The 13,993-nt window shown below is 36.4% G+C and overlaps 1 non-coding gene across 1 annotated transcript; it reads left to right on the top strand.

Annotated features, from left to right (window-relative positions):
* The first annotated feature begins 12,938 nt into the window (after positions 1 to 12,938).
* On the top strand, positions 12,939 to 13,044 carry LOC130460433 (small nucleolar RNA R71). Its single transcript, XR_008920303.1, has one exon. It is a non-coding gene; the product is annotated as a small nucleolar RNA R71 (small nucleolar RNA).
* Positions 13,045 to 13,993: the final 949 nt, after the last annotated feature.

The raw sequence follows: 13,993 nt of genomic DNA, 5'->3' as shown, positions 1-13,993 counted from the left end.
ATGATTAAGTATTTTAGTTCACTTAAAATCTAACCAACATAGTAAGAGCCTTAAGTTCCAAACTTTAAAAATTGAGTTAAAAGGTGCCATGCCAAAATAACACTTACTTGGATAACCTTTACATCAATCTTAGTAATAGTTTTCCGCCATAGCGAGGTGTTAGTTATTGATCCTAAAGGGGTAAGGTACACAGATAATTGTGAGTACATGTTAGTTTTGGTGAAACTCAACGATATAAGTAAGGAGTCCTTTTATGTCGTGGCAAAACAGATAGGTTTACCTAATAAGTTCTTAGACGTACCTATCAACCAAGAGTATTTTCTAGACTATTAGCAAAGGATTTGCTTACCTAAAATATTTTAGAATTGAGTCTAAATACATAATGTGCTTAATTCTTCGATGATTTTAGGATCTTGGATTCATTTTATTCACACCTGTCAGAACACGTAACTCGAATAAAATGCTTAATAAATATTGAATTATGCATAAATGCTAGAATTTAAGTTTATTAAGAGAAACTATGAATGGTTATTTATTTGTTTATTCTTTTCAATTGTAGTTTTAACTATGGAAAACAACAATTAAAACATCATCAAGGGTTCTGAACTTATGATCAAGTTGAACCTAAAAAATTTTCTTGAATGGCAAGACAAGCTGGTTGAAGTAGTCAAACTCAATGGCATTGAGTATGCACTGTTCAACCCCATGCCAAGCTATTATGCAAGAGACATGACTCCTGAAAGACATGTCGCCTGGGATGCGGATCTCCAGAAGGTCATGAGTCTCATGCTGAGCAACATCCCTGACGATTGGCATAGAAGGTTTGTAGCTTACGAACCATATATGCTTCTCGGGCATCTAAGGGATATCTGTCGTGGAAGCACGAAAGAAAGAGACCTAAATGTCCATGAGTTGATTGAATCGATGAAAGGGCTAAAGGTTGATCTTCATAACAGATGTTTCAGGCAAGAAGTCCAGGAAATGCATGCTCAAGTCCTTCGCACTAAACAAAGAGTTGGTAAGCCACTTAAGGATCATGTGAACTACATGTTGTCATAGTTTGATCACTTGAGTCTGCTAGGTTCACCAATAAGCGAATGGATGGTTGTCTCTGTCTTACTCAATTCACTTCATGAAGGATTTAGACGCTTCAGGAAATACTACATGAGTGAACCAAGAGAAGAGACAATCTGTGAGTTTATTCGGCTAGTCAAAAAAGCTGAAATAGTACTTGACTGTGAAGCCAAAGATTTACTCATGGCTAGAAGGAGACCCTTCAAGAAGGGTGGAAAGTCCAAGGGCAATGCTGAGTCAGTTCCCAAAAAGAAGACAAAGCAGGACAAGTCCACATCAAGCTGTGTTTATTGTGACACAATTGGACATTACAAAAGAGAATGTCCCAAATATAAGGAAGATTAGAAGAACGGAACAATCGTTCCATCTTCAAGTATTTTTGTTATAGACTGCATACTTGCTAATTCAACTTCTTCGGTATTAGATAATGGTTGTGGGTCACACTTATATTCCAATTCACAGGGACTAAGAAGAAGTAGAAGGTTAAGCAAGGGTGAAGTCGACCTATGAGTGGGAAATGGAGCAAGGATTGCTGCCTTAGCTGTTGGAACTTATTATTTGTCGTTGCCCTCTGGGCTAGTTTTGGAACTGGAAGAATGTTTCCATGTTCCAAGTCTTACAAAAAACATCATTTTTGTTTCTTTCTTAGATGCTAAGGGATTTACCTTTTTAATAAAAGATAATATTTGCTCGTTTTATTTTAAAGAGATGTTTTATGGATCTGCTAGATTAGTCAATGGACTTTATTTACTAGATCACGACAAATAAGTTTATAACATAAATACCAAAAAGGCCAAAAAGAATGATTCAGATCTCACCTGTCAGTGGCATTATCGATTAGGCCATATTAACATGAAACTCATAGAAAGGATTCAAAAGGAAGGAATTCTAGAACCATTTGACTTAGAGGATTATGGTAAATGTGAATCATGCTTACTTGGCAAAATGACAAAGCAACCTTTCTCTAAAGTTGGAGAAAGAGCAACTGATATATTGGGTTTAATCCATACAAATGTATGTGGACCAATGAGTTCAAATGCTAGAGGTGGTTTCAGCTACTTTATCACTTTCACTGATGACTTCAGTAGATATGGTTATGTCTGCCTAATGAATCATAAGTCTGAATCCTTTGACAAATTCAAGGAATTTCAGAGTGAAGTATAGAATCAATTAAGCAAGAAGATTAAGGCATTGGGGTCTGATAGAGGCAGTGAATATCTGAGCTATGAATTTGATGACCATCTGAAAGAATGTGGAATTCTGTCAGAATTGACTCCTCCCAGAACACCTCAATAGAACGGTGTGTCAGAACGGAGGAACAGGACCTTGCTAGACATGGTTCGATCAATGATGGGTCAGGCCGAACTTCCAATAGAATTTTGGGGACATGCACTAAACACAGCTTCACTCATACTAAATAGAGCTCCGTCTAAAGCTGTCGAAAATACTACATATGAGTTATGGTTTTGAAATCTGACATTTAATGATAAGTCTTTTCTTAAGATTTGAGGTTGTGAAGTATACGTCAAACGATTACTTTCAGACAAACTTCAACCGAAATCCGACAAATGTATCCTTGTGGGCTACCTAGAGGAAACTAAAGGAAATAATGCCCTTGGTCCAAGTATGCATTTAATGATAAGTCTAATAAATGCGGTTCAGTATTAATTAACAAGTTAATAACTCAGTGAGATCAAGTGAGTTGAATGCCTAGCTAGAGGCCGCTTCAGTTCAAGTGGAATTAATGATATTAATCCACAGCTTACTCTTGACTGAACCCGTAGGGTCACACAAATAGTACGTAAACGGATCAAGTATTTAATGGTATTAAATACTCCATCTATGGATATTCGGAATCGACGGATCTTGGTTTCAGTGGGAGCTGAGATCGTCAAAAGCAAGAAATGAATACTCCGGAAACAATGATGTTGCCGGAAACGGAAATATGGATCGTATTGGAAATATAAATATTATCCAAGTCGTAGATGTTGCCGGAAACGGAAACATGGTACGTATCGGAAAATATTGTTGGAAATGCAAATATTGCCGGAATCGAAAATATTGCCGGAAACGGAAATATTGTCAGAATCGGAAATATTATCGAAATCGGAAAAATAATTTCGGAAACGGAAATATTAAATATTTGTTCGAAACGGAAATTAATTCCGGAATCGGAAATATTAAATATTGTTCGTATCGGAAATGAATTCCGGAATCGAGAATTTAATCGGAAGCGTATCGTACGAATTAGCATCGGACAAGGCTTGTCAGACGAAGGCCCAGCACGAAGTCGGGCCATCGCCCAGCAAGCCAAAGCGCAACAAACACACGCCAAGCCTCGACCAGGCCCAGCACAAAGGCCAGGCCCAGCCAAGGCCTTGGGCGCGCGCGCGGATCAAAGGCAGCGACAAGCTGGGCCTTGCGCTGTGCGTGGGCCGTAAGGCCTGCGTGCGGTGCTTGTGCGCCACTCGTGTGTGTTACTCGAAATCCTAAGGATACCGGGATTCATCATATGATTAAATCTAATCCTAATAGATAAAGTTTATTTAATTAGAGTCCTAGTAGGATTATAATTAAATAAATCTGTATTCTAATAGGATTATAATTCCTTTTCCATAACACAATAAATAGGTGCCTAGGGTCACAGATTTATACACACAATTGAAGTATTCAAAGGTAAGATTTTGGAGCAAAAATCAGCCAAACACTTGCAACCTATTTAGCCGAAAATCCTAGGAACCTTAAGGGCGATTCTAGTTGGTCAAGCTTAAGGCGGATCCGGACGTGCTGTGGACTATCTACGGAGGGAAGACACTTGGAGTCCTAAAGACTTGTTCTTGTTCGGTTCGAGCGCAGCTAGGGAAGGCACGCTACAAAGTGTATGCATCTGAATTATGCTAAATGATTATGTGTAAATAATATGTTTCCTGACATTAAGGTTTTCCGCATGATTTATGTTTTGTCATATGTATCATAACCTAACAATGGTATCAGAGCCTCTTATTATTTTCATAATCTAAATTGCATGAACATGGTTAAATTTTACAAATTTGCAAGGAATTAAAAGGGGTGATTATTTTTCGTAATTAATTACAAATTGCTTTTGTTTAATTATATGTACGCAGTTTTTCGGCAGAATATTCGTTACTCAACCAAATCGAGTGATTTTTGTGTCAATTTCGCATGTAAAAGGCATTCAAAGATTTTGACAAAATTGCTATTTTTCGCGGAAACCCAGAATTCCCAAATTCGAATCCTAACTATGACTTTTCGGAGGTTTTAGTTTTTCGAACGCAAAAGTTTGTAAATTTAAGATGTTAAATTGAATATTTGCGATTCTTGTTGATAAATCTTGAGTTTTTTATTGACCTACAGTATATGTTTAACAAATTTGAATGCCTAGACTTGTTAATTATACAACCTAATTTGTAATTATGATTAATTTGTTGAAATTCGAATAATTTAGAATTGATTTGTTTTTCATAATTAATTAATAATCTAATTAGGTATCCATGATTAAAATCCGCCAAAAAAATTGTTAATTTATGTAAAATTTTAAATTTTTATCACCTAGATTTGAATCCATGTTAATCGGAAATTAATTGATTAATAAATTTTCGATTTTTAGTCCTAAAATTATGAAATTAATATAATTTATTAATTTGTCGTTAATTTTAAATTAAAAATTTTAAATTTTTATGAAAACGCTAATAAATGTTGCACGCACAAAGCAAAGGAAGCTACGTGTTACCCTTAAGGGGTGTTGTATAGTGCGGGCACGCGACGACGAGCAAGGGAGCTCGTCGCCCGTGTGGTACGAATGCAGCGAGCAGCAAAGCATGGCGCGCGCGCGAAGCAAAGGTGTTGGCCGTGTGTGCTATGCTATGGGCGTGGGCGAGGGGCAGGGCAAAGCGACCAGTCGCGTGTGGGCAGCAAGCGAGCTGCGCCACAGCGCGCACTACCTTGCGCCAGCGAGCGCTGGCTCGCGCAGCATGGCCAGCGATGGCTGCGTGTGCGTGTGGCCTGTGGCTACGTGTTGCGTGGAGTTATGTGTGCCTTGTGCAACGACCAGTCTTGCACACGATGGGACTTGGGCGCAAGCCCAAGTGCTCGTCGTGCACACAATGGGACTTGGGCGCAAGCTCAAGTGCTCGTCGTGTTACGATTGAGTCGTTTTGAATTTTAATTTTGAAATTTTCAGTTCGGAAATAATTTTAATTAATTTTAAAATTAATAATTTAAATTGTTTTCTTGGATTTTAATTTTGAATATTATAATTATTATAAATTTTAATTTATACTAATTATTTTACTAAATTAAACCTTGAATTAATTTAAATTCATTTAATTCAACTGAAAAATAAATTAAATAAATGAATTCGATTATAATTTTATATGAGCTTTAAATTTTAATTAAATTTGTATGTTTCTAGTTAGACTAGAAATACATTTTTATGTTTAAAATTAGTAAAGCATATAAAGTTATTGGTTTAAGTGGGAGCAATTTTAGTCATAAACTCTTGATTAGGTCTACAAATCCTTTAAGGTTAAACAACTTGATTAGAATTAATAAGGACTGAATAATTGGTAGATTATTGGTGCCCTTGATTAATTGCTGGAAATATTTATGTGAGGCATACAACATGTTTTTATTAACCAGCTATGTATGCCATTGATGATAATGAATGGGTGAATGGTATATATTGTATATGTACTATTTTGCAGGTTATGAAGTGACTAGTATGGCCCAAATAGGATAGAAAATATGGTCTGTGTACCATTAATTTGAATGTAATTGGTCTAATGCACCAAAGTTTGTTTTTTCAATTCAAATATGGTCTGCGTACCATCAAATAGTTGTAATTAGTTTAATTATAGCTGATCCTATTTGAAGAAAATGGTGCCTCCCACGGTGAAATTTAAGACGGAGTTTCCAATCCATTTTCAAGACGGACTTTGAAGTTGAAGCTTCAAGATGAAGTCGGGCCATACTAGATCACATTTATCTTATGCATGCTTTAAGTTATTTATTGCTTTTAAATATGTCTTAAATATGCATGCGATTGTGGCTTGATTATGTTGCATGATTAAGGATTTTAGTTCACTTAAAATCTAACCAACATAGTAAGAGTCTTAAGTTCCAAACTTAAAAAATTGAGTTAAAAGGTGCCATGCCAAAATAACACTTACTTGGATAACCTTTACATCAATCTAGTAATAGTTTTACGCTCAGCGAGGTGTTACTTATTGATCCTAAAGGGGTAAGGTACACAAATAATTGTAAGTACATGTTAGTTTTGGTGAAACTCAACGATATAAGTAAGGAGTCCTTTTATGTCGTGGAAAAATCGATAGGTTTACCTAATAAGTTCTTAGACGTACCTATCAACCAAGAGTAGTTTCTAGACTATTAGCAAAAGGCTTTTGCTTACCTAAAAGATTTTAGAATTGAGTCTAAATACATAATGTGCTTAATTCTTCAATGGATTTTAGGGTCTTGGAATCATTTTATTCACACCTGTCGGAACAATAAATTCGAATAAAATGCTAATAACTTGTTTAAATTGTATGAATGCTTTAATTTTCAAGTGATTACTCATGATAAATGTTTAGACTTTGCATGCTTCAATTTATGTTTTAATTATTGTTTATAATTAAATATCTTGCACTGCAGTAAACCCTTTTAGAAAGGTAACAGTAAATTTCCTCGATTGGTAGTGAATCCAAGAACGATTCACGGAAATGAGAGAAAATGAGCAATTCAAAATGTACGTTTCTTTTAGCGACTTTTATGGTTGTTTTCGAGTATCAAATTCGAATGGCGAACCGATTGGTGCTTGTGAATTCAAAATACAATGTAGTTTTGAGATCATAAAGCATTGAGTTTAAACGCTCTGCTTTACCAATGGTTAACAACCTAATATCTTTGTCCATTTAATTCTCGAATGAGTCTAGTCCCTAGACATTCGAATAGATCGATGCTTAGAGAACTTTAGAAGCTTCTAGTAAGATCATCTAGTTTAAACAAAATATTCAACATAAATTAAAATGGTAAGAACTTTGTTGAAGTGACATTGGACATGTCTAACAAAGTATAAAAGTCAACACTAAAGAATTCAATTCTTAAGACTATAGGAAAGGGTACAAGAAATAGGAAAACAAGGAACAAGTGAAAAGGAATTTACAATTCCGTTTCTACCTATAAGTTTATGTTTAAAGAGAAGTAACCTAGCAATTAAACTTCCTTGGTATCATATACCGCTTGAGGTTCTTACTTCAGTAATAACTCAAACAATGGAAGCTAGGATACACTAATGATCTACAAGTGGGAAATGAAGCATGACAATGCTACATTAGTTGTAGGGTCATCTAGTTTGTTTTTAAGTCCTTTCAAAGGCTGGAACTTAATGGCTATTTTGTTCCATAATCAGCATGCCTAAATTTCTGTTTCAAACAGAGAAAGACTCACATTCAAGGAAAACAAAAACAATATTTTTTTGTTTATTTGAATAAATGGTCATCTACGAGTTGAGTCAATATGCTTGATTAAAACAAACAACTCTTTAACAATAAGAACTTTACTAGATTCAAATCAATCTCTTGATTTGAGTTCCAAAAACCTTTAGCATTGTTGCTTAGACCATATCAGCAAGTTAACATTCATAAGCTCTATTTTGATGGACTTTTGAAAGTTGATTGATTTCTAGATCAATTCAAGACAAGCTAGTCTTACTTGTTGAAAGTAACAAAAGATATGAACTATTGTTAGAACGCCTAGACAATAGAGTTCAAAGCTAAAGAAAGATTTTATGACTTTATTATTTCACCTGGATTTGAGTGATATAAATTTGAATCTGTTTGGCTAGTTCAAAGATTCAGAAGTATAAAATCCACTTGGAAAGAAATCATAAAGATCTAGGTTAGATCATGTTGATGATTACTTAAGCCAAGAATGATCATCAATGATTGTGTGTTGTAATTTCACGATCTAGCTCCATAAGATATGTCATATCTAAGTTGGAATGATCGAAGTCAATTAGTACTTGATTCGATCAATGATGAATCATAAAGACTTTTCCTATAATTTCTAAAACAAAATGCTCAACTACCACCAAACTAAACCAAATTCGTCAAAGCTATTGAAAAGTAATTTCAGAATATCTTTTCATAATTATATATCTAAAGAGTTGCTAAACCCAGTGGGAGCTTAGTGTTTGTTATTCAGCAAACTAAGGCCCAAGTATAGATATATGTTTCATTGTGATTTATTCAAATGAGACACAAAGGTATTGTTTCTACCACAAATTTTGAGAACATAATGGTTGTTTGCTCGAAATAATGTCCTTTTGGAGATTCGTTTCCAAAATGACAAGTGGGAGAAAATAGACCTCGAAAGTCTTCGAGGCGAACAACAAACATAAACGGACATTCCGGAGGCTTTTCGAAGTGCTTCAGAAAATCCGAACTTATTCTTTAAGGACTTTAGAAGTTGTTTTAAAGAATAGACATCTCTTAGAAAACTTTACAAGTGCTTCAAGGAGAACAGAATATTCAAAGGACTTTCAAGTGGCTATTGATATTCTATTGTTTGATGTTATATACCCAAGTAGGCATAGAGTTCAAGTCACTGAAACTATGAGATTCTTCTATTAGATAGTGAAGAAACATGGAGTTCAGGTCACTGAAGCTATGCGATTCTTCTATTAGATAGTGAAGAAACCTACAACTTGCAGTCAAACTATTATCATGTAGATTAATGAGTTTGTGACCTGTAAGAAAGCTATGACGAAACCTAGATTCCCTAAAATGGTTAAAGGCCATATATAGACTCAAATGTTTTAGATGGTTAAAGGCCATAAAACAAAACCAATGTTTTGATGACAAAATTGAAATTTTGTTGATTTGCAAGAATAGTTTCACACCTATTGGTTGCAAGTTTGTTTTAAGGATATAAATCATCAAATATGAAATTGTGTTCACACACAAAGCTAGATTAGTTGCTAAAGGTTACAAGCAAATTCACGGTGTGGATTGTGTTGAAACCTCATGCAAAATTGTAATGCTTAAGTCTATAACTCAAGCAATGATTGCATATTAGTACATATGGCAATTGGATGACAAAAACGAATTCCTCAATCAAATGTTGAAAGAAACTATGTACATGGTATGTCATAGGATTTATGGATCCAAATAATGCTTGAAATGCATGCTAGCTTATGAAATCTAAGTATAGATTTAAGCAAGCAATTGGGAATTGGAATTGTAGTTTAGTGAAGCTAATAAGTATTTTAGTTTAATAAAATGTACATGATTCTTATGGATATATAAGAAGTTTAGTGGGAGTACATAAAACTTAATTGGTCCTATGTGTGTCATACACATATCTCTCTATTGTGAAATAACATTCAAATGCTAATGACTTAGATTTGAAAATTATTCATCAATGACGGACCAAGGCGAAACTTAGTGCATACTGGGTATTAAGATCCATTCATAAAGATCTTATGACATTGTTTTGGATTAAGTAATGGCATTTACTAAATCAAACACGAAAGAATCCATTGGAGATATTCGACCCATATGAATAAATCTAAGCAAAGGATGTTTGAACTATGTATAAGCATTTACTAAGTTAAACATCAAAGAATCTAAATGAGATTATTAACCTATATTATATGTCAAAGAATTTAGCTGGAATTAGTATCTACTGAAACTAGATGAGCTAAAGTTACATGAATAGAATTTAATTGGGAATTATTCTGGAAAAGAATTTATCATGTATGATATAATATGAGGATCGCCAAAAATGTATCGTATGACTTTGGGCATGACGAACATATACCAATCTCTATTGATATAAGTAAAGATCAACTAGATTGAGATCAAGAAAAACTTATGGTACTTGAAAAGGTACATAGGAATAGTTCTTGACTCAAGGAAATAAAGATATGCTAACTATTGATGCTACACGCATAAACACTGGCAAAGGATCAAGCAAGATTCCTTTGGAGTTAACCATTGGCAAGGACGAGCTATAGAGCATCGTGTTTTGAAAATGGCAACATGGATTGGAGACCATGAGTTGTTGCGTGGGAAACCAAATATTAATTTCTATGTTCTAAGATACAGATAGAAAGCCTTCCACATATCTATGAACTGCTTGGATGGGTAAATCCAAACAAAGCATCACTAGCAACCTATAAAGGTGAAGTAAAAGTACTTATTGCCTAAGAAGCAATAAAACAGGGTTGTTTATGTTAAGGAGTTCTTCACTGAACTTGGGTAGATCACATGTCTATTGACTTAATGGTTCTTCATTGCAGAATGTATAGAACCACTAATGTAGCAAGAAAGACTAGATCACAAAATAAACATACTCAAAAGATCTTATCATCATATCTCGAAGAACATTCGATGAAAAAGGATATTAAGATTGGAAAAGCATGATAACTAAACCTATGCAACAAGTAAGAAGCAACACTCACGTTGTAGCACTGGAAATCAAGCATAGCTTTGAATTCGATGAACTGTTTTAAAGATGGGTTTGAGGCCCATGGTTGTAAAACATTGGGGTTGAACATTTATCATATATGAAATGTATTTTCATATTCCATTTAATATTGGTTTAGTATTAAATGATGAGTCCCTTCAAATTGACGATATATTCAAGATAGACTGTCAGGACCAGTCCTGTGACTAAGAAATGTCTATCAAGTGAACTTGAATGTCAAAAGTTGAAAATGGTCCCTGGTCGGAGTTTTCTATAAAGATGGACGCATAGAAAACGTTAGACGACTAGAATGCAAGATGACTAGTAGTTCTGTTTCTTGAACTATGTGGACATGGAAATGTCATAATCATTTGCATAGATACTTACTTTGGGAAGACTAGTCTAGGACAGACCTATGAAACTTTACTGTAAGAGATGAAAATCTGTCATAAGTAAATTTCATCAAAATTATTAGACACTAAATCCTCAATACCTGAGTGATTTGAGATTACTTGTTTGAGAACTGCTTACTTTGACGTTGACCAACCGTCGCACCGTAAAAGGAGGCTATAAAGGCAACACTCAGGTAATCACCTATCAAACGAAGTCTAATTTCAAGATCGCAAGATTGGGATTGTCCTCCCTAAATCGGGATGAGATGCTTAAAAGTTGTACAAAGGCCACTCGGAGAGCTAGAAACTGTAAAATGCATGGTCGTGCTCAGATGAATCATAGGCTGTGATTATCTGTTTATTTGATCAGTTGAACACTAAAACCGAGAAACACCTCTGGACATAATAAGGGTGACAACTCTTACCTTATGTTCAAGAGCGAGCATCGAGCGACAAAGGAATTAGGAAATGCACACTTGTCCCTAAGGACAAGTGGGAGACTGAAGGAAATAATTCCCTTGGTCCAAGTATGCATTTAATGATAAGTCTAATAAATGCGGTTCAGTATTAATTAACAAGTCAATAATTCAGTGAGATCAAGTGCGCTGGATGCCTAGCTAGAGGTCGCTTCAGTTCAAGTGGAATTAATGATATTAATCCACAGCTTACTCTTAACCGAACCCGTAGGGTCACACAAATAGTACGTAAACGGATCAAGTATTTAATGGTATTAAATACTCCATCTATGGATATTCGGAATCGACGGATCTTGGTTTCAGTGGGAGCTGAGATCGTCAAAAGCAAGAAATGAATACTCCGGAAACGATGATGTTGCCAGAAACGGAAATATGGATCGTATCGGAAATATAAATATTATCCAAGTCGTAGATGTTGCCGGAAACGGAAACATGGTACGTATCGGAAAATATTATTGGAAATGGAAATATTGTCGGAATCGGAAATATTGCCGGAAACGGAAATTTTGTCAGAATCAGAAATATTATCGGAATCGGAAAAAAATTCCGGAAACGGAAATATTAAATATTTGTTCGAAACGGAAATTAATTCCGGAATCGGGAATTTAATCGAAGGCCCAGCACGAAGCCAGGCCCGCGCCCAGCAAGCCAAGCGCCCAACGCACACGCCAAAGCCTCGCCAGGCCCAGCGCAAGGCCAGGCCCAGCAAGGCATGGCGCGCGCGCGAGCTATGTGGGCTGCGAGCAAATGGGCTGCGAGCTGTGCAGCTCGCGTGGGCCGCGAGGCTTGCGCGGGCTGTGTGGTGCTCGTGCTCGTGTGCGGTTGTGTACGATACGAATCCTAAAGCTATTTGAATTCGTTCTATGATTAAATCCTAATCCTAGTAGATAGAATTTATTTAATAGAGTCCTAAAGGGATTCTAATTAAACTAATTGGTATTCTAATAGGATTCTACATCCTTTTCCATACTCTATAAATATGTGCCTAGGGTCACAAATTCAAAGCTAGGATTTTTAAGCAGTAAAATCAGCCATAACTCTTGCCCATTTAGCCGAAAATAAGTAGTACCTTAAGGGCGATTCTAGTTGGTCAATCTTAAGGCGGATCCGGACGTGCTGTGGACTTTCTACGGAGGGACGACATTTGGAGTCCTAAAGACTTGTTCTTGTTCGGTTCGGGCGCAGCTAGGGAGGGCACGCTACAAAGTGTATGCATCCTAGACTAATTATATGATTATGTGCAATTAATATGATTCCTGGCATTAAGGTTTTTCCGCATGATTTATGTTGTTCATATGTATCATAACCTAACACATACTTCCCCTTGCCATTGTAATTCCTAGTCCCCACATGCCATGCTTGGTAGTTTTGCACGACATATTCAATTATCTCCTCGATTTGGTTCTCCGTCGTATTCATAATTGGACCACCCGCCCCCGCATCAAGACTTGTTTTGGAGGTTGGGCTAAGTCCTAAGTAGAAGGTTTGAAGGAGGAGCCACTTAGGTATTCCGTGATGAGGGCACTCCCTTTGGTATTCCTTAAATCGATCCCAAGACTCAAATAGGGATTCATCACGCTCTTTCTCGAATGATTGAATTTTGTGCCGATTCTCCGCCGTCTTCCAATGCGAGTAGAACTGACTAAGGAATGCGCTTGTCACTTCGTTCCAAGTCCTTAGTGAATTTGGCTTGACCTCCTTATCAAGCCAATCACTTGCTCGCCCCAATAGAGAAAACCGGAATAGCTTCAACCTAACATATTCGGAAGTCACCCCGTTGTGCTTAATAGTATCACAATAATGTTCAAATTCTTTCAAATGTTCGTGTGCCGATTCACTACTTTTTCCGCAAAACAGGTGACTTTGAACCAAGGTTATCAAGGCGGGCCTTATCTCAAAGTTGATGGCATTAGTGGTCGGGGGTTGTATGCCACAAGTTGCCTCGAAAGTGCCCGGTATTCCCAAATTCTTAACCGGCCGGAAGAGCCATTCTATCTATGATTGGACTTGATAGCTCTTGATCAGGTACTTCACTCAAAGGATCAAACCTATTGTAGCTCGATGAACGGGTCCGGATTCGTCTCAAGCTTCGCAAAGTCCTCTCTAACTCTAGGTCGAGAGGGTAGAGAGGCCTATGACGAGTTTGCCCCTATCTTGCATACAATCTCAAGCACATCGTGAGTAATGAAAAAGTAGACTAAAGCAATAACGAAATTTGGTTAAACTAGACTCGACTATACTAAACTCAAGAACAACAACTGTTCCCCGGCAACGGCGCCATTTTGATGAGGCTTTTTCCGTGTCGTTGAATCGGAATCAACCTACCAAACAATATTTGTAAGATCCTAGACCAACACACTATATGAATTATAGTGGTAAGCTAAGGTATCGTCCATAGAGAACGGTTCGTTTTTTAGTCTATGCAACAAGCTAGTTTAGAAAGCTAATTCACAAGTATGTATCACAACTGGGGAAATTAAGCTAATTAGGCAACAATTATGGAAGGAGTTAGGGTATCGGGGGTCAACTTGGGTAAATTGGGGAAAACGAGATGCAATGCAA

The sequence above is a fragment of the Spinacia oleracea genome, chromosome 4, assembly GCF_020520425.1.
Source record: "Spinacia oleracea cultivar Varoflay chromosome 4, BTI_SOV_V1, whole genome shotgun sequence".
Classification (NCBI taxonomy): Eukaryota; Viridiplantae; Streptophyta; class Magnoliopsida; order Caryophyllales; family Amaranthaceae; genus Spinacia; species Spinacia oleracea.
This window is presented reverse-complemented; position numbering and strand designations above follow the sequence as displayed.